This window comes from Schistocerca piceifrons, chromosome 5, assembly GCF_021461385.2.
Source record: "Schistocerca piceifrons isolate TAMUIC-IGC-003096 chromosome 5, iqSchPice1.1, whole genome shotgun sequence".
Lineage (NCBI taxonomy): Eukaryota > Metazoa > Arthropoda > Insecta > Orthoptera > Acrididae > Schistocerca > Schistocerca piceifrons.
The window spans coordinates 566,774,225-566,799,626 of NC_060142.1; the positions used below are offsets into that span (position 1 = coordinate 566,774,225).

Below are 25,402 nucleotides of genomic sequence, written 5' to 3' on the forward strand. Positions count from 1 at the left end.
AAAGGAGTAGTTAACATTTTCCAGCATTCGCAAAAAGAGAGAGGTGTCAGATATGTGAATTACTGAGGTGATGGAGACAGCAAGGCTTTCATTGCAATACACAACAGTAAGCCATATGATGTCCCTATACAAAAACTTGAATGTGTAGGACATGTCAAGAAAAGGATGGGAACACGTAACTGCCTGATGGCAAGACAATAAAATGAGCTGGAAGACTAACAGACAAAGAAATTGATGAATTACACGAATATTATGGGAAGGTCATTAGAGATAACTATGACAATTTAGAGAAGACGAAAAGAGCTGTGTGGAGCACTTTCTTTCATGCTGTGTGTCCACCTCCATCAAACACTTGGTGTAAATATACGTAAGCTGGATTTTCTGGCACCCTGCATGAATTTACATAAAACATTCTCTTCCTCTGGCAGTAATGGAGGCAATCAAACCTATTTACAGAGATTTGGCAAATCCTGAGCTACTAAACAAGTGTTTACAGGGGAAGACCCAGAATGTGAATGAGTCCTTCAATAATGTTGTGTGGTGCCGTGTGCTTAAAAATGTATTTGTTGGCCTTAAGTTAGCAGTGTCTGATGCTGTAATAACTTTTAATGGTGGGGACTATGAAAGACTTAAGGTTCTGGAGAAGTTAGGGGTACGATTTGGACAGAACACAGCTAAAGGACTGTGGGAACTGGATGAGCTTCGTGTACGTGAAGCAGAGTTAGCTGCTCAGCAAATGACAAAAGATGCAAGAAAGAAGAGGAGGAGGCAAGAACTGGGCTGTTGTGACACTGAAGAAGAGACAGACTATGGGCCTGGGCAATTCTAGTGCATAAGTCTGTATAAGAATTTGTAATAAAAGAAGTTTTAAACCTCAATATTTCTGAACTACATTTTTTGCAATTAATGACCCGTTTTCTAAAAAAGTACTGATGGCAGAGACATGATACTTTCACAGCATACCAAGTGTGAGATTCAACACATATGGAACTAGATTAATTAAAATATCCTGAGTTGTTTTGTTTTTATGTTTATTTATTTACAAAATTCTGTCAAAAAATTGAGGATTTGAAAAAAAAAGATAACATGCCCCACAATAAAATTTTAGTAATAATTCTTGTGCACCGCATCTAGAAAGGTGCATACAATAATTATGGAAAATTTTAAGTTGGTGTCTTAAAGAGTTTCCGAGATAATTGGTCACAAAATTCGACGATTTAACATTGGCGGCATAGGACATATAATGTCCCCTTAATTGTTTCGTTTATAAATTTTCTAATGAGTATTCTGTAAACTATGTACAGATTCCTCCCATGGTCCTTTGGCTCGTATGGTCCCACAGGACCCGATAAAAAATAAGTAATTTTCCTTCGACACAACACCAGGTGACGATGAAGTATCTCTTTTAGATACATAGAACCTGAAGCTGGATCCTTCGCTCTGAGATACGTGTAAGTTCAAAATTGTACTCTTAAGTATGTTAAAAATTGAATTCATATACAACAGTTGTCCTTTTTTAGTGATAAAACATATATTGAAATATTATTTTTCGACAGGAGACTCCAGTTAACCTTTACAGAACCGTCATACTCTTTGTCACAAAGCGATGTAGAAAGCAACTAATGCAATCATAGACTGGCATGTCCACCTCCGTAGCTAAGTCTTCAGTGCGGCAGAATGCCGTGCGAGCGGCCCGGGTTCGATTCCTGGCCGGGTCCGAGATTTTCTCCGCACTATGAAGGACTGTTGTGTTGTCCTGAGCATCATTTCACCCTCATCGACACGCAAATCGCCGAAGTGGCGTCAACTAAAGAGACTTGCACCAGGCGGCCGGGCTACATGCATGTGCGGCTCTGGTCTAGCCACACGTATTATCATTACCATTGTCTGGCATAGGAGTTCTGCTTTACTTAGGGGAATACTCAGTCTTAAGAGTACAATAACAGTTGATATCAGAGAGGATCTAAAAGTATGACGGCTGACATAAATTAGTACGTAAGTAACACACGTAATAAAATAACTGGAGCAATTTGTCATTAGAACTCCAATGTAAACAAAAAATGACGATGAGCGACAAGAGGTGAACATATCTAATCCTTAATGATGATGAGGGTGTAGAAACATGTTCAAAGCAGCCACCTAAGGAGTTGTCCGAATCTTTTATTCAGAGTTTTGTTGCGAGTTGATATCTGATGAACGCTACTGCTATTTCAGGTCTCCAGGATCACAGTCAAATGCCTCAGAATCACGGACACATTGCATCATCAGCTAGTAAGAGATGTAGTTTCTGCAAACGCTAATCATAGCTCCAACTCAACACACGAATGAACCCTTCAACGAAACGAGATGGCTTTTGGGTTCTGAAGACGAGGTGGTGCATCTCTGATTCTGTATTCGTAGGTAAGGCAGAAATGTACAACATTCTTGCTGTGGCTTCGAACAAAATAAATGAATTTCGAGTGCGCGGTACTTAAGGCTCAGCCTGATAGCACAAGATATGTTATTACTTTTACCGCATTCAGTCGCGTCAACCATCCAGTGATTTAACACGAGTACTTAAAATTGCCTTCTGGCTGCAGCATGGAGTAGAGGGAGCCCACTTTCTGAATAGGGCGACCGTCTCAGGCACGGATGCAGGTACAAGGCTCGTCCCGTTTTCTAAGCCTTAACGCCGCCTGGCGGTAAAGGGATTGGGAAGCTATTAGCGGAAAGGAGCTTCGCTGGCCGCATTGGCGGCACAGTGGAGTAGAGCAGCCAGAGCGATCGGCTCCTGCGTAAGCCCAGCTGGCACTGCCCGAGGGAGGGAGAGAGAGCCAGAGAGAGAGAGAGAGCGGCGCAGAGCTGCCCACGTGTATGATTGGGCGCCAACATAATCCCTGCGAACGTCCGGACGAAGAGGCCGCGCTCACAAGTGCTCAACGAAAAACGACACACACAGCCCAGGCACTATGGCACAATGCCCGGTAAAGGAAACACGGAACTGACGATCAAGTTTAAGCGGCTACATTCCATCCTCTAAATACTTCGGTTTTGTTGGGATAAAAACGTACGCAATATTTTTCCCCTTTATTATATTTGCTTTCCGTTACACAACCATCCATCACACGAACAAACGAGATGAAAGCAAAAAAATCACGGCTTAACAGATAGACTGGCGGTGATATTGAAATCTTGTATTTGTTATTTGTGAAACGCTCCTTTCTACCGCGACCAGGAGTTTCCGTTGCGTCGCCCTACCACCAGCAGCCACGGCCGGAATAAATGCACAATTGCGCTGCACCGCGGGTACAACCGGAAACATATATTCGCGGTCATCTATTAGTCTCTACTCTGCTACACTATCAAATCAGTAAAAATAAGGCTCCCGATCCTCGATCGGCAATAGCCACAGATATACATGGGCGCGACCAAGAAACAAGATATTATACTCCAGTACCGTACGCCTAGTGCCTGCACACAGCCAAGTACCGCGCGTCGCCGCCTTCTTTGCCTGCTTGCTTCATGGACTCTGATGAGCATTGGAAAACAGCCCGACGTATATAAAAACAGGCAGGACTGTTTTCCTTCAAGTCCCCAGCAGTCGCCAGACGGCATGGGCGCTCAAGCCTTGGCCGCGTCTGTCGCTGCCAGTGCTGCCACCGTATCACCGCTGCCAGTGCTGCCACCGTATCACCGCCGCCAGCCACATGCCTCCAAGCGCTGGTACCTTCAGCGACCCAGCTGCAAACGTAATCGCTCGGCCCGTCTACGGCATTTGCACACCGGAGCAGCTCCGTGGCCATGCGCTTACCGTTCGAGATTCTTCAGTACGGAGCTCTCCTGACCGAGCGCAGCAGTAACTCCTCGGGAGCCACGCCGTGGCTATTTCGCCGTCGTTCCTCAGAATGGAGTTCCCATCGCTGAGAACACCAGACTCGCCTGACTGACGTCCACAGCCAAAGCAGCACATCGCTCAGCTCGTCCAAGCCGCTGGCCCTCGCCGTACGTAGTGGGACGTGCCCACCGACTTCGCCCTCAAGCTACCAATCTCGCAATACACCAACTGCAACTATTTCCAGGAATTTCCATCATACGGTGACGGGCAGTACTCCGACACCAAGCCACGCACTATTGAAGTTTCGTTTTGTTACTAGTTTTGCACTCGTAGCGAATAAGCAGAATAGTTTTCCGTTTGTTCCTAGATTACACAAATTTCTACTGTTCTGGTTACCAAAGTTTTCGCATGTTATAGTGTGGTCCCCCACCACTCGGACACTTCTTAGGTGATAACCATAGTCAAGTATCAGTTTCATTGTCGGAATACTGCTCTCTGAATTGTGTTTAACAACAGTCTTGTAGCGTGAGTTCCTTTCAAACGGATATATTCTCCCACCTAGCCGTCGTAGAAATGCTCTACGGTCTATTGTCAGCACAAATTCATTCAAACTTGAAGCTTTCTAACGATTCTGATCCTTTATGTTCAACATCTTCCACATTAAGAACGTCCCAAACCACAGAACCGAATATCAAGGAGTTGCGCAATATATTACTAAGTGATCAGCGATTACACGCGTATAAAAAGCCTTTTCCATATTGCTGTTGTGGTCTTCAGTCGGAAGGGTTTGGTGCAGCTCTTCAAGCTAGTCTATCCTAGACAGGTCTCTTTGTTGTTGTTGTGGTCTTCAGTCCTGAGACTGGTTTGATGCAGCTCTCCACGCTACTCTATCCTGTGCAAGCTTTTTCATCTCCCAGTACCTACTGCAACCTACATCCTTCTGAATCTGCTTAGTGTATTCATCTCTTGGTCTCCCCCTACGATTTTTACCCTCCACGCTGCCCTCCAATACTAAATTGGTGATCCCTTGATGCCTCAGAACATGTCCTACCAACCGATCCCTTCTTCTGGTCAAGTTGTGCCACAAACTTCTCTTCTCCCCAATCCTATTCAATACTTCCTCATTAGTTATGTGATCTACCCATCTAATCTTCAGCATTCTTCTGTAGCACCACATTTCGAAAGCTTCTATTCTCTTCTTGTCCAAACTATTTATCGTCCATGTTTCACTTCCATACATGGCTACACTCCATACGAATACTTTCAGAAGTGACTTCCTGACACTTAAATCAATACTGGATGTTAACAAATTTCTCTTCTTCAGAAACGCTTTCCTTGCCATTGCCAGCCTACATTTTATATCCTCTCTACTTCGACCATCATCAGTTATTTTGCTCCCCAAATAGCAAAACTCCTTTACTACTTTAAGTGCCTCATTTCCTAATCTAATTCCCTCAGCATCACCCGACTTAATTAGACTACATTCCATTATCCTTGTTTTGCTTTTGTTGATGTTCATCTTATATCCTCCTTTCAAGACACTGTCCATTCCATTCAACTGCTCTTCCAAGTCCTTTGCTGTCTCTGACAGAATTACAATGTCATCCGCGAACCTCAAAGTTTTTATTTCTTCTCCATGAATTTTAATACCTACTCCGAATTTTTCTTTTGTTTCCTTTACTGCTTGCTCAATATACAGATTGAACAACATCGGGGACAGGCTACAACCCTGTCTTACTCCCTTCCCAACCACTGCTTCCCTTTCATGTCCCTCGACTCTTATAACTGCCATCTGGTTTCTGTACAAATTGGAAATAGCCTTTCGCTCCCTGTATTTTACCCCTGCCACCTTTAGAATTTGAAAGAGAGTATTCCAGTCAACATTGTCAAAAGCTTTCTCTAAGTCTACAAATGCTAGAAACGTAGGTTTGCCTTTCCTTAATCTTTCTTCTAAGATAAGTCGTAAGGTCAGTATTGCCTCACGTGTTCCAGTGTTTCTACGGAATCCAAACTGATCTTCCCCGAGGTTGGCTTCTACTAGTTTTTCCATTCGTCTGTAAAGAATTCGTGTTAGTATTTTGCAGCTGTGACTTATTAAGCTGATAGTTCGGTAATTTTCACATCTGTCAACACCTGCTTTCTTTGGGATTGGAATTATTATATTCTTCTTGAAGTCTGTGGGTATTTCGCCTGTTTCATACATCTTGCTCACCAGATGGTAGAGTTTTGTCAGGACTGGCTCTCCCACGGCCGTCAGTAGTTCCAATGGAATATTGTCTACTCCGGGGGCCTTGTTTCGACTCAGGTCTTTCAGTGCTCTGTCAAACTCTTCACGCAGTATCGTATCTCCCATTTCATCTTCATCTACATCCTCTTCCATTTCCATAATATTGTCCTCAAGTACATCGCCCTTGTATAGACCCTCTATATACTCCTTCCACCTTTCTGCTTTCCCTTCTTTGCTTAGAACTGGGTTTCCATCTGAGCTCTTGATATTCATACAAGTCGTTCTCTTATCTCCAAAGGTCTCTTTAATTTTCCTGTAGGCGGTATCTATCTTACCCCTAGTGAGATAAGCCTCTACATCCTTACATTTGTCCTCTAGCCATCCCTGCTTAGCCATTTTGCACTTCCTGTCGATATCATTTTTGAGACGTTTGTATTCCTTTTTGCCTGTTTCACTTACTGCATTTTTATATTTTCTCCTTTCATCAATTAAATTCAATATTTCTTCTGTTACCCAAGGATTTCTACTAGCCCTCGTCTTTTTACCTACTTGATCCTCTGCTGCCTTCACTACTTCATCCCTCAAAGCTACCCATTCTTCTTCTACTGTATTTAATTCCCCCATTCCTGTCAATTGCTCCCTTATGCTCTCCCTGAATCTCTGTACAACCTCTGGTTCTTTTAGTTTATCCAGGTCCCATCTCCTTAAATTCCCACCTTTTTGCAGTTTCTTCAGTTTTAGTCTACAGGTCATAACCAATAGATTGTGGTCAGAGTCCACATCTGCCCCTGGAAATGTCTTACAATTTAAAACCTGGTTCCTAAATCTCTGTCTTACCATTATATAATCTATCTGATACCTTTTAGTATCTCCAGGGTTCTTCCATGTATACAACCTTCTTTCATGATTCTTAAACCAAGTGTTAGTTATGATTATGTTGTGCTCTGTGCAAAATTCTACCAGGCGGCTTCCTCTTTCATTTCTGTCCCCCAATCCATATTCACCTACTATGTTTCCTTCTCTCCCTTTTCCTACACTCGAATTCCAGTCACCCATGACTATTAAATTTTCGTCTCCCTTCACAATCTGAATAATTTCTTTTATTTCATCATACATTTCTTCAATTTCTTCGTCATCTGCAGAGCTAGTTGGCATATAAACTTGTACTACTGTAGTAGGTGTGGGCTTCGTATCTATCTTGGCCACAATAATGCGTTCACTATGCTGTTTGTAGTAGCTTACCCGCATTCCTATTTTCCTATTCATTATTAAACCTACCCCTATTTGATTTTGTGTTTATAACCCTGTAGTCACCTGACCAGAAGTCTTGTTCCTCCTGCCACCGAACTTCACTAATTCCCACTACATCTAACTTCAACCTATCCATTTCCCTTTTTAAATTTTCTAACCTACCTGCCCGATTAAGGGATCTGACATTCCACGCTCCAATCCGTAGAACGCCCGTTTTCTTTCTCCTGATAACGACATCCTCTTGAGTAGTCCCCGCCCGGAGATCCGAATGGGGGACTATTTTACCTCCGGAATATTTTACCCAAGAGGACGCGATCATCATGTAATCATACAGTAAAGCTGCATGCCCTCGGGAAAAATTACGGCTGTAGTTTCCCCTTGCTTTCAGCCGTTCGCAGTACCAGCACAGCAAGGCCGTTTTGGTTATTGTTACAAGGCCAGATCAGTCAATCATCCAGACTGTTGCCCTTGTAACTACTGAAAAGGCTGCTGCCCCTCTTCAGGAACCACATGTTTGTCTGGCCTGTCAACAGATACCCCTCCGTTGTGGTTGCACCTACGGTACGGCTATCTGTATCGCTGAGGCACGCAAGCCTCCCCACCAACGGCAAGGTCCATGGTTCATGTGAGAGGTCTCTTTATCACCGTATAATTACTGCAACATTTGCCTCAGTCAGTTATCCCCCAGTGTCAAAACTCGTGTACTGTATTCTTGGCTGTTATACACTGAGGTGACAAAAGTCATGGGATACCGCCTAATACCGTGTCGGATCTACTTTAGCCAGGCGTAGTGCAGCAATTCGACGTGGCATAGGCTCACCACGTCGTTGGAAGTCCCCTGCAGAAATACTGAGCCTGAAGCCTCTATAACCGTCCATAACTACGAAAGTGTTTCCGGTCCAGGATGTTGTGCACGAATGGACCTCTCGATTATGTCCCATAAAGATTCGATGAGATTTATGTAGTGCACTTCGCATGGGACTCACGTTAGGCAATCTGTGTGGCCAAATACTCTCTTAAACTGTCCAAAACTTTCCTCAAACGAATCGCGAACAACTGCGGTCAGTGACACCAGTGTTCGGGAACATGAAGTCCATTAATGCAACTGGTCTCCAAGTAACTGAACATAACCATCTACAGTCAATGATCGGTTCAGTTGGACCAGAGGACCCAGTCTATACCATGTAAACACAGCAATCATGGAGCCACGACCAGCTTGCACAATGCCTCGTTGCCAACTTAGGTCCATGGCTACGATTAGCTCTTATCATCTAAAATAGGGACTCATCAGACAAGGCCACGGTTTTTCAGTCGTCTAGGGTCCAACTGACGTGGTCACGAGTCCAGGAAATGGACTGTAGGCGATATTATACTGTTAGCAAAGGCACTCGCGTCCGCCGTCTGTTGCCACAGCCCATTTACGCAAAATTTTGTTGCACTCTGCAAACAGATACGTTCGTCGTACGCCCCACATAGATTTCTGCGCTTATTTCACGCAGTGTTGCTTGTCCGTTAGCACTGACCTGACAAGTCTTCGTAAACGCCACTGCTCTCGGTCGTTAGGTGAAGGCCGTCGGAAACTGCGTTGTCCGTGGTGAGAGTTCATGCCTGAAATTTGGTATTCTCAACACGCTCTTGAGACAGTGGATCTCGGAATACTGAATTCTCTAACGATTTCCAGAATGGAATGGAAAGCCTCTAGCTCCAACGACCATTCCGCGTTGAAAGTCTGTTAATTCCCGTCGTGCGGCCATAGCCACGTCGGAAACCTTTTCACATGAATCACATCAGTACAAATGACTGTTCCGCCAATGCACTTATACCTTATGTACGCGATACTACCACCATCTGTATATGTGCATATCAGTGAGTCACCTGTTACTACAGATGAGCAATTTGAAGGTATGGGACCAGGGCAACGTAAAAATCTCTCTCAGTAAGCACTCGACTTCCGAGGTAGGGGCAGTGCGATCCTGCAGATGGCACGTGCAGGACCGGAACCTGAGAATATCTGGCCGTTCCTCGAGGATAGGGCAGGTGGCCACAATAGACAGGCGCCAAGTGTGCTCCCCGTTGGCGGAAGGGCCGGATGAAATATGCATGCGGGCGCTGGCCGCGTTATTTCATATTCCTGGTGACTACTGGCGGGCCCGGCGCGGAATTGGTTTGCCTTGACCAGAAGCACGCGGCGCTCCAGGGCGCGCCGAATACTGATGTGGCGGCGCGGGGAGCCAGTCGACAGTTGGCGCTCGCCCGGCGCGCCTCCTGCCTCCGCGGAAGCGGCTCTGAATCTTTAGTGCCCCTTTAGTGCGCCAGATGTGAATATATCCACCCAAACAGCGGGGCCGCGGTACCTGCTGACGAGCACTGGTTTCACGCATCAGCAAACTTCCGTGGCTGCTGAAGACGCGGACAATCAAATGCTTGGGGCAAAAGCAGATTTCAGAAGCGCACACTCTAATTATACCTCCTTATGGGAACCGTTTTATACTCGGACAGGTACACTCTTCTCTTTTATTTCTAATCTAAACAGGAAGCCAACATACTCAGTACCTGATGTACAGTAGCGATGGGCAGGTGTGTGTGTGTGTGTGTGTGTGTGTGTGTGTGTGTGTTTTATTTTTGCAAACTTTAAATCACTGCCGAAGACTTGGGCAGGGTGCCACTAACTTCAAGTTTCTCGTTCGAGAACAGGAAACGTAAATAGTAACATAACTCCAATACTCTTGGGCTGCAGTCACAGTAAAATCTACGTGAGGAAATTTCGCCGCCGACGGCCAATCTTTTCAAACCAGTACACTCGTACTTGCTTGATCTGAGCGCAACCTATCTCAACGCCCGAAAGTACAGACTTTGCATGACGGTCGGCGGAATTCAAATCGATTCTTCGTTTTTTCTTCGAATCGAGCGACGTTCACAGACGAAAAACATTAATTGTGAGAAACTTGTAAATTTAGTACAAGAACGAAGTAATCTGTAGCGTCCTCAGGATGACAAGTACCACAACTATATATATATAAAACTTAAAAATGCTGTCTTGTACACAAGTAGAATTGGAGTTAATCTATACTAACATATAGCCTACGGCCTTGCCGCAGTGGTAACGCCGGTTCCCGTCAGATCACCGAAGTTAAGCGCTGTCGGGCTGGGCTAGCACTTGGATGGGTGACCATCGGGTCTGTTGAGCGCTGTTGGCAAGCGGGGTGCCCTCAGCCCTTGTGGGGCAAACTAAGGAGCTACTTGATTGAGAAGTAGTGGTTCCGGTCTTGTAAATTGACATACGGCCGAGAGAGCGGTGTGCTGACCACACGCCTCTCCATATCAGCATCCAGTGACGCCTGTGGGCTGAGGATTACACGACGGCCGGTCGGTACTATTGGGCCTTCCAACGTCTGAAAATGTGTGAATTCCTAAGGGACCAAACTGCAGAGGTCATCGGTCCCTAGACTTACACACTACTTAAACTATCTTATGCTAAGATCAACACACACACCCATGCCCGAGGGAGGACTCGGACCCCGGCGGGAGTGGCTGCCCAATCCGTGACATGGCGCCTCAAACCGCGTGGCCACTCCGCGCGCTTACAAGGTCTATTCGGACGGAGAGTTATACTAATATATAAAGGGGAAAATAGTTAGCAAACATCTCGAAAAGTTCTTGACCGATTTGCTTGTTTTTCACACGATACTCAAATTAACATTCGGATGTATTCAATTTACAGTAAAAATATGATGGTTTCGTTTTCTTCCTCGTACGCGGTTTTAACTTCGATAGTAGGGCATTTCAACAATTAGACAAACTTTTTCTCGCACACGATTTCAGAAGAAGAGGGATTTCTCTCAGTCTTCTTTCCGACACAATTAAGTCACCATCTATGACCATACATGTTTAGCAACTGCGTAGCACTGTCGAATTCGCTAGTAACAGATGTAGAGCAACCACAATTTTCTGATGAAAGTATTAAAGAGAACAAAACGTTCGCTAAGAGAAGACTCTCCCCCTCTCAAAGGCATTTTTTGAAATCTGACTGACTCCCTTTCAGGGTCACCACACATTATCTCGCTTATGTAATAGAAAGCACCTCTCTTCATTTTCGTACTCGTATATTCGTAAAACTGTCTGGTTGTTTCGATAATTGAGGAAAGAGGGTGTAGTATTCGCCACGTTCTTCTTGAGTCAGATGTAGCTTATTCACATGCTTTCCACGTCGTTTAATAGCAAAAGTCTCAAAGCAAGACTCGTCTCTACGCACAGAAGCGTCGTGGCATCCATTCCGCCAAAACATGACGAAGGAGATCGGAGTCTGTGATCAAGATGTCGGCCGATGTTATCAGATGACCTCTGACACTGTCATCTGGCGACCGTTGTCGAAGCCTCTCTCAGCGCTGCCTTCCGTGTGGAGAGCTAGCACATGCTACACATCTATACGCCTTCGCCCAGCATAACGCAACAATTAAAGACTCAAAAGCACTTTTGTTTGAGAAATCTCCTCGCCTCGCACACTTTCAATGCGACGAAATTTATTCACAGTGTAGTGTGTATGAATAAACCATTACCCGTTTTAATTCTGCTGCTCCATATTTTCTAATATATTACTTATTTATTGAAAGCATCTCGTCTCGTTCGCACATGATGACTCGTTTATCGTGACACCTTTTAAAACTAGGTAGTACTGACAGAGCAGTTTTTATCAGAATGTCTTTGGTAGCCTTGACGTCCAGTTCTCGTCAACAAAATGTCGTGTATGGTGTGAGTGCCATCGAAGAAATTACACCAGAAAACAGTTTCCTCGTTTCACGTAGGAGCATTTCACCGTGAATTATTCCTCACATTCAAGATGACGAACGGGCTCTGTTGAAGGCATTTTTTACACCACACCACTATGGTCCGCGACAGTGTATACTTAATTGGCAAAGGCGAGGAACTGTGAGCATTTCAACTTCGTGCGACTCTTGCACTAAGTGGGTAACGATGGAGGAAAGAGAAAGGAAGGTTGGTCACGGTTAAACGCCCCATCGAGGACGTGGTCATTAGAGACGAAGTAAGAGCTCAGATTGCGTAGGATGGATAAAGAAACTGGCTATACCCTTTCAAACGAAAGAGCCTAGTATTCTCCTTAATCGATTTAAGACAATCATGGAAAACCTAAATCAAGATGGCCAGACTGGAATGAACCTCCGTACGTAATTTCATAAAAAAATAATAGTTTAGCTGTAATTAAAATAATTCTTAAGCAAAAGCCAATGTGAGCCTGTAATATGTATGTTAATTTCTCTCTTATTTTTTATCTGCTTTGTAACGACCGAAAGAACGATACAAAATATGAACTACACTAATACAAATAAATTACAACCTATGATGAAAGACTATCTTAATTAAAAAGAAAAGTTATCTGTAACTCGACAGTGTTCACATCGTCACGAATTAGTTGACATGACACATTTTTTATCTCAAAATGGTCTCTTCCGTCCTTTCGCATATTGAAGCATTATTGTAATATTAAGGAACTACTATGTAAGTGTGGGAATATGGCAGTGGGAGTAGACACACAAAGAAATCCAATTAACAAGTTATTCCACGCTACATATAAATCAATCAAATTTTGCATTATATAAAAAACTTACGTTAGTGTAAGAAGGCAACTGCAAGTTTCAGTAAGGGTGCAATATCGTAATTTCTTAATTTTTGCAGCTTTATAACTGCGGTCACTAAGTCGAGGTTGTAAGAAAACTTACGATGAAGTAGTTAAAATTTCCCGTTTTGCGGTCTGGCAGCTTGTGGATCGATAACGGAAGAGGTAAAAACCTGACGAACTATCCAGATCTCCAGCAAGATTGCAACCGACAGCAACGGCAGCTCAACATAAAGCAAGCAAGTTAACGCTTAGCTCGCAAGCCACTGCTGCACTTTCTCCACTCTCATTGCCACAGTGATTGCCAACACAAAAAAATTCACAACATAAAATATGCTATGCGATAGTATATTCTGCATGAAATGAGCTTCCTAGAATGTAAATCATAAATCTGGTAACCCACTGTTATATCTTAAGTCCGACTCATTGCGATTATTTAATGGAAATGACAATAAAATATCAACTGCATTTAGAATAATAAATCTGTGTCAATCTATGAAGTAGATAGATGATCATGTAACTGCCAAATGTATCTACAGTGCTGCGATCACTCGGTCATAACAGCGGCAGGAAGAATCCGCTTCCACAGCTGATACTTTTTTAAGATGACTCCCACTTGGGAAGGTCGCTCTTCAAAGACGCGGTGGCGCCAGTCGCCTGAAGTTGCTGACACACTGACTCTTGACTGAAGTACCTACAGTACAGACCAGTGAACTTTATTCCCATTTCTGTAATCAATATTTGGGTGTAAAACGTAGTTACAAATAATATCCTGATGTACTGACTATAACCTGAACACCAGAAATAGAGGGCATGGAGGATCATTTGGAGACCCCTCCTTTTCAGCAGCTCCCGTAACTATTTTTGGTTTTCTGTCTTCAGCGTACTGCAAACTTTAAAGCTTATTCAGAAAAAGTTATACGCTTTTCTCAAAATCGCCATATGCCACACAGTAAACAATTCTTATCTAACCTAGCCAGTCCGAGCTGCTGCCTCATCTCTAATGATCTCGTTCTCGATTGAACATTAGTTCACCCCCTATCGTCCTTTATTTCCCTTATCATCTACATTGCCAAGATTCACAGAAAGTTTAAGTTGTGTATACAGTAGAGGTGAGGTGTAAAATCGTCCACAACAAAGCTCATCTTTTTTCGTAAATGAGGTGAATAATTCACGTCAAAACGATCCTACCTAAAATGAGAAAATTATTTTCTGAGATTATTTCGTCGATGGCACTCACCACACAGACTGCACAAATCTTTCAAGCTGCCTCTGCTGCCTTCGCCCCTCCATTACACACGAAGAGAGCGAAACGTCACAAATGTTAAAACATTTTTCGTTTTACGCTGCTTTTTCCAACACTTAAACAACGCTCCTAAACACCTTCAAAAATGTACCTTTCAATAAGTTACTGCAAGAACAATACTAAAACTTCAAGTAAAAATGACAAAAGGCAAATATACTTATAGCAGTCTGCGTGACAACAAGCCAAACAATATACTCACAAACTTCTGCATCAACCCACTTATTTTAGGTTAGTTTAGCACGCAACAGTGGACTACATTCATCAAGCCATATGCTGTGCGAGCAATGGTCACAACGTTGTTGCCTACGCAATTACATCAGATGAAAATACATTTAAAAAATTAAACCATGTCTCGGCTGTTCGTTTGCATTGCACGATGTTTACCACTAGACCACCAACAATACGTCACCGTGACAGCTCAAGTGGAAAGCAACACTTCCAGCAGAAACTATCACATCCAACAGTGTTGCTAGTTCGAGCAGATGGCCTTCATATGATTTTATTCCAGTCATTACAGAATGAAGTCAAATGTAGGCAATAGGAAGCCGAGTCTCCTGGTGAATGTATTGAACAGCTGCATTCCACCTCCAGGAAGTTAGAATTCTCACCCAGTGCAGCGCATCCTCCGTTACGAGAAAAACATAATCTGGCCAAATGTAGAGTTCTGTGGTGTGTTGGATTGATGAAAGCCTGGTATGCCTACAATTTGGTTTCGATTCCCAATCCAGGCGACTATTTTTACAGGTCGAACAGACCCCTCTTCATTCTGGTACAGCCAAGTCAAAAACGTAGGGTTGCGCAATGGTAAAAAATCCACGTTAAACATGATGTCCCTTTAAACATAATATCCCTTCCCTACTAGCTGGAGGTCAGTCAGTTTAAGTTGGGCCATGAAAGAGGCGAAAATCGCACCAAGTAGAAAGCCTGTTGATTGCAACCTTTCTTATACTAAAAATTTAATGAGCCAAGTTGCTGGTGATAAAGACTTGGATAGTTAACATCTCTTTGTGTGTAATCAATGACGACGATATATGTGGAGTTTGCCTCTCAGTCAGCACAGAGCTTTTTGTCATGTTATTTCTAGTTCAAACACGCGTACATCTCGCTACTAGTGAAATAAATCGATGTCTGTCATCTGTTCGTGGTTAGAAAATAACGGCGATAGGTGCCGGTTTCGAACCCTGGTATAATAAATAAAAAAATTTAAAAAATCGTCTCGTCAGTGCAGCTTCAAACATATCGCCATCGATGAAAAAAATTCGGTATCTAACATCTGTGTATGCTAAATTACCAATCCGATTACGTGTTAGGTTCGAATCCCCGTCCAACACAAAACTTTCTGTGACTTCATTTCAAGTTTAAACATACGCGGACTTTGTTACTTAAGACTGAAACCATAATTAACATCTTTTATGGTTAGTTAACGGCGATAGTAGTTGCTGGATTGGAGTCCTAGTGCATTACTAATATTTTAGTCGTGTAATTCCAAATTGGAGCATTGGCTATAGATGCTGAGTTTGAATCAATATCCAAAACAAACAGATGAGCATGTACTTTGAAGTCGAAACATGCACATAGACCTTCGAACCGCAGTACGGTGAAATTACTAGTGAGACGTTGTTGATGTAGACGTTTCCACGGTGTCTGGCGCTATTAACAGCGGTTTCTAACAAGTCATTTCATTCAACAGTTATTGTAAAATCATTTACAAAGCGAACGACGGGTAATATGTGGTTGGGAAACTGTAACAGACGATAATACTTCGAATTATCATAGAACTTTGTATGTCCAGATATTGTTGCAAAATCTATTATGCAGAAAAAAGAATAAGTTTTGGCTAGGGGTTACAGAATGATTTATCTGGTAGATTTATAAGTATTCGTTGTCTCAGATGCTAGTGAGAGTGGCAACATTTCTGAAATATCAGATTTTGTAATAAATTTGCGTTTACAAGCGTCAAGGGTTGTCTCGTGTATAACAACGTGTCATTCTAAAAGTAAAGACAATTTGTTTCTCTGGACATTTTTATAGAAAACAATTAAAGAAAACTTATTTTAAAACATAGTTTGATATCATAGCTATTATGCTACGTAATCGCCGTTCAAATTTAAACCTTTATTGTATCGCTCCACAAGCTCGTTTTTCAGTTCGTTGTTATTTCCTTAGTGCTCTCCCCAAAAAAATCATTCAAACTGGGAAAACGATGATAATCGCACGAGGCAAAGTCCGGGCTATACGGAGGATGTTCAAAAATTTCCGAGTGCCGAGGCAAATGCTGGGTCACTGCGAGCGAGCGTCATCGTGAAGAAGCACAATGGTCCAATTCACCAATAACATTTTGATAAAGCACTGAACGCGAAATTTCAGAAAGCACGAGCTCAATCCATCAATAGTCAAACGTCTAGCATTTTGAATTTTTTCTTCAATTAGTCAGTCTCATCTAATTGTTCTTTATCGCGAATATTCATTTGTCCGCCATTAAACAGGATGCGCTGTTTTGTAGTTTCATTCGTCAAATTTCCATGAACTTGTTTCAATTTCTCTCTAAACTTCCATAGGACGGACTTCTGTTGCATTTAGTAAACATACTACATTACAAACGTCACACTTCGCGGGATCGTCAATTCTGTGAAAGATTTAAAAATCGAGCAAATAAATAGCAAACAACCGTCACGGCTCGCTTGTAGCGTCATACTGGCGCCAACGATTAGGAAGGTCTATGCCACAGCGTGTGAAGAGAATTGAGCGACTCATCGGATCAAAGTGTTCTTTACTTTTAGAATGACACTGGTACCTTGCCAAGACAAGTAAATCAATACATGCGGCCACGGTTACTTTTAACAGCGGGTACCTGGCTGGGAGTACAGAAGCGCTTCGCTTCTTGCTGCACGAGTATGTGTAACGAGATGCGCGGCCGGAGGAGTAGCGCGCCGCCACAGCCGGACAGAGAGCGGACTAGTGATGGGGAGCTCATGAATGAGTCGTTCAAATGAACGCTTCACTCCTGTGAAGTGTGAACTAACCATTCAATTTCAATGAACTGGTACTTCAAACTCTTCACAGATAGCACACTCCACACTTTTTTCTAGTTCACTCACTCTCTTCCCCTCTCCCTCACCCACGTCACTCCTCCTCCCATCACTTCACTCCTCCCTGTCCTGCCTGTCGACGAATCACGCGGTGTTAGTGGGGAACGATAGGTTTAGGACGGGTGGAGGAGGTGAGGGGTGAGGAGAAGGCAGCGTCAGTTGCTACCTGCAGTGCTGACATCATTACCCGTGACTATTTGTGCAGTTAAACTTCGCGTCTACGGGTAGCCTACCGTTGGCAGCGCTTGAAGACAAATGAATATTAAAGATAGAAACGAAGTGGCTATCTGTGTGAGCACGCACAGCAAACATGAAAATAAAAGGTTTGTTAATAACACTGAAAGAGGGATTTTACCTGAAATCGTACCAGTGACTACAGGTGACAGTTCACGTTTTGAATCTAGTGGGTTATTACTGTCAACAAAAATAAAATCTACAGGAAAACTTCTGAATAATTACTTAACGTAGGTATATAGACTTTGTGACAGTGTTAAACATACTCATTCTGTTTTGGATTAAATTTTAAAAGGAACATAAAATTGGACTGCATTTCGTTGGTAGCCCTATTTTTCAGTTCATGAATACAACAAATAATGTTTCATTTGGCAGATAAAGACTTTTTTGGGCGCTTCATGAGAAAATGTCGAGCAAGATTAAATGTAGTACCTTCTTTATATGTGACAGCCTTCTCTGTTTATCTTTCCTTTGTCCCCCTTTTTTTTCTTTATTGTCATTTTGAAACCTGTATACAGGCAGGCCTGCAGCAGCATACTACACCGCTCTTTGGCCGCAGAGAAACACAAAAGATAGAAATGAAGACAATTAGAGAAAAAAGATGGTGGAGATATAAACGGAGCCAAACACTTTTTAAAATACAAGGTGCCGTTCACGGGCGTAAAGTCCTAGATAAAATTGTTCAGACACTTGGACACAGACAGAAACGCCCTTTGTCCCCTTCGACCATGCTGTATTTAAGATAACGCAGTCGCTGTAAGAGCGTAAAACGTTGCGTGCACGTTACTCCATAGTTCCGCCATCTGTTGGTAAAATTGTGAAGTATTACGAAGCTTTATTGTACGAGCGAGGCGAAGCGAGCGTAGCAGCGGCTGAGCGGCGAACTGAGCAACTTCGCTAGGCTTCCGTACTTCACGAGTGAACTACTTCATTTGAACGCTTCACGGCAAAGAGTGAAATGAATGAAGTAGTTCACGGGAATGAACGAGTTCGACCCACCTCTAGAGCGGACTTCTGGATGGGAGGAGGATGGGGGGGGGGGGGGGGCTGCAGACAATAGTGCGTCCGCTTCCTCGGCGGACCAGCCAGCCCGGCAGCCTCGGCTGCGCCGGAAGGAATAACTCCGCCGCCGGCGGCAGCCAGGAAATGCATCTCCCTCGTACAGCCGCACCGTCCCACACCACTCCCTGCGTCCCCTGACAGATTTAAGGGCTCGCTCAAAGCCGCTCCGCCTTTACGTCTCTCGTAAGTGAACACCACCTCGCTGGCTGAGGCATCGCCCTTCGCGAAACAGGACGGACCATTCTTGGCCATTTATATCGCGTACGCTGCAACTCTTCTCTGCCGAAAAAGTCGCGCGAAAGAAATCTTCCAACTAGCAGAGTTGCGATTGCTCAGTTATGGCGCGCTCTCATTTTCTGGAGTTCACGTTTGTTTGTGGGCTTTTCAAATCCAGAATAAGCCTACGGCATTCTCGATGCCCTGTATAGCTCTAAATAATTGTGTACTGTAGAGTATTTCTAGGAAAACCTCATCAGCAGTCTCCCGTAAGTACTTCAATCTTTCCCATCTACATCTTATGGTGTGTGACGGGGGGTCCGTGGTTACCGCTTGGAACGTTCCAACGTCTCGTCCTTGTGGTGGCAGTGGTGTCGCACAAAGCTTCACTCGTCGTCGCGGCCGGAACCCGAGCGCTCTTTGGCGCGCGAGACAAATTGCGCGACTGACCGCGTCGTTGATTAATCAGGACCCGAATTAGTTCTCAGTAGAGCAACATCTCAGAAAAGAGTCTTGATAAGGATCGGCAGCCTCACTTCGACCCACGAGACAGGGTTAAACTTGCCACTGCCCCAAAAGCCAATGATTCATACCACTGGCTTTTGAGTGTATTCAAGAAGATTCCGAGGTTTGACCATTGGGCTTGAAAATGTACACCGCTAGCAGTTCATACAGCGCCCCAACTGTCTCCCAGCACCTCCCAACGATAATTACCAAGACCAAAACAATAATGACGGCTCAAAGTGGGGGTGAGAAGCCACACAAAACGTCACACTTTAAATCTCCACACAAAAAAAGAAAAGAAAACAAATGTAATAAATGAAAAGCACCAGTCTGCTTTTGTTCTACAATTGTATTTGTAGAACAAAAGTAAACTGGTGCTTTTCATTTATTATAATGTTGTTCTACGAAGAACCGACGGAAGATTCTGTGAACATGACAAAACAAATGTAATTTACGACCTAAATTAGAGCTCGCCAAGTCTTTCTCTTCAATCAAGTCTCATCTTGAGCTAGCTAATGACAACACGACCTCACATCGGTGTCTTCCCGCCAACCATGTGCGCACACTCTAAACTACTCACCTGCCTAGCTGGAGAGAGTCCACGCTACGACTAAAACCCACTCATACAGATTAGTAGAAGGGCCAACCCACCTGCTCCACATCAGACAAGGACTACATCCATAGGATACCGTGAATATCTAACGGCCAAGAGGGAGATCCCACCGGATGCCTGGCAATCATGTGCTACTCATTGTCACTCGTCTTCCGGTTCCAACGACGAACTGTGGCCAGGAAGAACGACTGTTAATAACCATATGTTTCAGATGAAAACTCGCGGATTTTACGAGCTTCACTCTTCTGGGAACACTTCGGAATTTTAATAGTAAACCACACAATGGCTACAACCCCTCTCTTCTACCATCTGTAATGTGAGATACATTAGGATTTCTGAAAAGGTTCCAGGCTTACCAAATGAAATCGTTGCGATATGTGCTGCTCTTCTCACGGTATTCTACACTTCCTGTATCAGTCATACCAAATATGTGTCCCAGTCAGAGGAGCAATACGCAAGGTTTGGTCGAGCGACGGTTTTCCATTGTTTTCCTTAGTGTTTTTTGTCGTTGTGCCATATCTCCTCCAATATCTTCAGAGGCCGATATCTTTTATATGTCGTGTAGTACTACAAGATTCAACACACAATGGATCTTATAAACCTGGCGAAAAATAGAAATCCAGAAATAAGACTGGAAAATATAACCGACAAGGGTAAAGAAGTGCCAAGCCGTGGCAAAGTATGCTATGACATGACTCACTTTCATGATATATGTACAACTGACAACTGCATATTGAGGGTAGAACAAAAGTTGGCGAGTAGCAGAACTAGTAAAGGGCAGCAATGTCCCACTTCGTCGAGTTGCGTCGAACTACTCTTTATTGGACGACAAACTATGCATTCAGGTGAAACTCATACGAAGTAAGCCAGATGGTTAAATGTGCCATCCTCCCTTTGTTAATATAACTGCACGTTCAGTAAATGCAAGGTTTAGAAAAAGATGGTTAAAAGTTTCGAAGCGCACCAATGACAATTATTTGCTGTTAGGCATTCGAAGAAATAAGACTAGGATCCATTTAAGCATGTTCTACCGTTGCTGAACGGGAATATTACCCTATCCGTGTACAATGACTTCATCAGGACGTCGTGTTTTACAGCTCAGAGACTTCGTCCACCGTCCCCAGGGCGCTGCCAGCAGATCTGTGAAAAGTATGGCATCCGCATTCGGAGCTCACTGGTCACTTTGCAATGGTAAAAGTATAGAACTGGTACCACCAGGCCGTGTGACATTTCATCGCTCAAGTAAGTCATTGCAGAGAATTGATGTGTATGTTCCAGTCGTTCGTATGGCATCATCGCAGCAGTATGCATACACATTAAGACGTGACAGCGTGCCAAAATAGAGATATCGTGTTGGGGGGTTCCACGACCACATCGGCAATGAAGTTGCTCAGTTTGGTGGGGCAACAGTGCGGCCTCTCCAATGTGCCTACGAGGCACGGCTGGTCAGTCAGAGCCAGCTAATACATGTAAAAAGTGATCGTAAAAAGATATTAAGCGACGGCCACTGGACACTAGTGTCAAGCGTTGCCAATGACAGTTTGTTTCAAATCCGATACGAATGGCGGCTTTCATCTATTTTGTCCATCACAAGCAATATACGAATGAAGACGGCGAAGGGAACTGCAGGCAGCTGACATTAGGAGATAGATACTCCGTAAAACATCATTGCTCACAGCAGCAGCAGCAGCACAAAAAAAGAGAAGAAGTATTCAATGGATCAAGCAACACAGAAACTAAAGTTGCTAACTGAAGACATGTAGTATGGTACGACGAGTCACGATTTTGCCCGTATTCACATTATGCAAGAAGTCGAGAGCACCGAAAGCCTGATGAGGTGTTTAACCTGCGGTGTGTGAAGGGTTTGTTGAGGCCATATCTGTTTCTGTGATACTTCGAAAGTGTTTTTCGTGCCGTGACTTCGGCCACTCATTCTAATTATTTTGAACATGAACGAGGATATTTATTTCAACTTTCTAGGTGACTAAGTTTTGCCCTTTCTTCTGCTTTTGCACGATCAGTGTGCTACGCACAAACCCATCTTCCAAGCTGACAATAGCCTTATTCACATGTCTTCAGGTATACTGTATCTGACCAAAAACATCCAGACAGCCCTGTATATTGCGGAACTAACTACTAGATATTACGAGAGCGGACCCGCCAGCATAAAAGGAGGCGGGTAGTGCTGCGTAGTCCGTAAAGAAGCAGTAGGCCTAACAGAAATGGTCGATATGTAGATCTCGGTGACTTCGAACGAGGTCAGTCATTGGATGTCGCACGAGTAACAAACCCACCAGGGACATTTCAACTCTTCTAAAGCTACCCAAGTCGACTGGTGACGGGACTATGAAGCGGAAACGCGAAGGAACAGCCGCCGCTAAACCAAGACCTGGCAGACCTCGTGTACCAACTGACGGTGACCGTCGGGTTTTACGGGGGGTGGTTGTAAAAATAGCAGGAAATCAGTGCAAGGAATCACAGGTGGCTACCAGAGTGCTATCAGCAGTCCAGCTAGCACAGTGGCCGCGTGTAGGGAGTGAGAAAGAATGGAGTACAATGATCGAGCAGAGCAGCTCTTCATAAGCCACACATTTCTGTAGTCAGTACAAAAAGCCGCTTGAAGTTGAGTAAAGGGGGACGCCACTGAACAGAGGATGACTGGAAACGAGTTATTTGAAGTGATGAAGCACGCTATACCCTGTGGCAAGCCGACGGAGGGGTTTGGGTTTGGCGAATGCCTGGAGGACATTATCTGCCACCACGTTTAATGCCAAGAAAAAAATGGTTCAAATGGCTCTGAGCACTATGGGACTTAACAGCTGTGGTCATCAGTCCCCTAGAACTTAGAACTACTTAAACCTAACTAACCTAAGGACACCACACACATCCATGCCCGAGGCAGGATTCGAACCTGCGACCGTAGCAGTCGCGCGGTTCCGGACTGCGCGCCTAGAACCGCGAGACCACCGCGGCCGGCGTAATGCCAAGAGTGAAGTACGGAGGATGTCGTGTTACAGTGTGAGGGTGTCACCTATTTCTTGCTTTCTTGCAGAGAAAGTGCAGGATACCGAAATAGTATCTCTTTCGAATTCCGTGCATTCTTCATATTATGTTGATGTTGTTGTTGTTGTGGTCTTCAGTCCTGGGACTGGTTTGATGCAGCTCTCCATGCTAATCTTTCCTGTGCAAGCTCCTTCATCTCCCAGTACCTACTGCAACCTACATCCTTCTGAATCTGCTTAGTGTATTCATCTCTTGGTCTCCCTCTACGATTTTTACCCTCCACGCTGCCCTCCAATGCTAAACTGGTGATCCCTTGATGCCTCAGAACATGTCCTACCAATCGAGCCCTTCTTCTAGTCAAGTTGTGCCACAAACTTCTCTTCTCCCCAATCCTATTCAATACCTCCTCATTAGTTATGTGATCTACCCATCTAATCTTAATCATTCTTCTGTAGCACCACATTTCGACAGCTTCTATTCTCTTCTTGTCCAAACTATTTATCGTCCATGTTTCAAAAATGGTTCAAATGGCTCTGAGCACTATGGGACTTAACATCTATGGTCATCAGTCCCCTAGAACTTAGAACTACTTAAACCTAACTAACCTAAGGACATCACACACATCCATGCCCGAGGCAGGATTCGAACCTGCGACCGTATCGGTCACGCGGTTCCAGACTGAAGAACCTAGAACCGCACGGCCACACCGGCCGGCTCCATGTTTCACTTCCATACATGGCTACACTCCACACAAATACTTTCAGAAATGACTTCCTGACACTTATATCTATACTCGATGTTAACAAATTTCTCTTCTTCAGAAACGCATTATGTATGTGGTTTCACATAAGTAGCTGAACCTCTTTTTCTAGGACATTTTTTACGTTTCTGAAGTTTCAACATTTTGTTGGCGTAGGATCGGCAACCTTCTTATTTCATGAAGAGTTTGATTCTGACTTGCCTATTGATCCTATGCATATTATAAGATTTGTCTATCTTTACTGTGCGATGCATGCATTGCCAATTTCAGATGGTTGTCATTACGATCAGGCACTTTCAGTGCAGCCACAGGGTTGAGAATGAGCTTGTCGGTTCGAAACCAGTCGCCAAAATATACAGTATGTACTGCAGCTGTGACTGATTTGCAATAAACTCTTCATTTTACTTTTCGCAATATCAGCGCCTATTTCACTGAAATAATTCCAACTCTCATTTCTCTTTACCTTCATTATGATTAATCTTCAGGGTCAAGAGTGGGGATTAATCTAAATTGTCTCAAACAAAGGGGTAACTGAACAACACACAGAAGGCTACATTTAGACTGACTCCAGAAAGTGTTCCGACCTCATCACCTGAAAGCCTCTTGTGTATTGTTTTCACTCTCCACTTGAAAGATACTCTGGTCTATTACGGAAACTTCTTAGGAAATTTTACTTATGCTGCCCACAGTGGACACGGAGTGCGCACAAAATAACTTGAGACGTACCTGCGCAGATGGAGCGTTAGGGTGGAGGTGCAATTCGACAGTCGAAAGCTATGGACAAACGCACATCTAGCGTAACTTGTAAGGTACAGCTATCGAGTCTGCTAACGATCCTTTTAACAGGTTATGTCAGTATGACCAATAATTCGACAAAAGTACAGGTTCAAAGTGAATAGTTTCTCACTAGAGTACCGAAAAACAAATTAGTCGCATGAACAAAGGGCAGACCAAAGCAAAACGCGGCCGATCACGGACTACCAACTGCGTGTCAGTCCGCTGGCAACATGTTCGCCAATATCAACTAAAAATAAAATTACTTTCTTCTTTTATCAAGTCTCTGCAATGAAGTGAAGTTTTAGGAAGTACTTGGAGCTACATTTTTCTCCTCCTCCTCCTTTATTATCTTCATCATGCTATTCGAATAGCCAGCAGTTGCTGCAACCCTTTTGCTTCGTCTTTTGACTGGAATTTAATGGCAGTAAATATAATCAGACGTGTTTGATTACGAAGAACTTTCCCTGCAGCTATGGTGCGCGATGACTGCTGAAATGTGCTATGTAGTGAAAAGAGAGCTATAAAAATGAGGGACCACCGCTTCGTAACAGTGGGACGGAACAGCCCAGCGCTCACGACGAGAAGGCGTTCCTGCGCGCGTGCCACGTTATTCTGCGCGATCTCTTCCTGAGCCTATCTGCAAATAGCGGCAATTCTGTAGGGTGCGCTGAGCCAGCTTGGGAGACAGCAACATCCCTCGGCTGGGTGAGGTATTCTATTGGTAACACTACTGCTGCTCCTATTTGAAGTTTTGATTTTCGAAGTTTGGTGTTCAATAACTGAAGCTTCGTCTGAGGTAAAACCTCCGTTTACAAAGTATCGGAATAGAAAGTGCAATTTCCATCGAAAGCTGCAACTCTCGGAGACGGAGAAGACACTCCGTTACAAACCTAATGTGAATGCAGTTATTTCAA

At 43.9% G+C, this 25,402-nt stretch overlaps 1 protein-coding gene and 1 pseudogene across 1 annotated transcript in view; one reads left to right on the forward strand and one right to left on the reverse strand.

The window, feature by feature from the left end:
• The window catches only part of LOC124799143 (E3 ubiquitin-protein ligase mib1-like), a 437,475-nt gene that overhangs the window by 236,351 nt on the left and 175,722 nt on the right, over positions 1-25,402 (reverse strand). The gene's annotated exons all lie outside the window — the stretch shown is intronic.
• On the forward strand, positions 10,372-10,489 carry LOC124799618 (annotated as a pseudogene).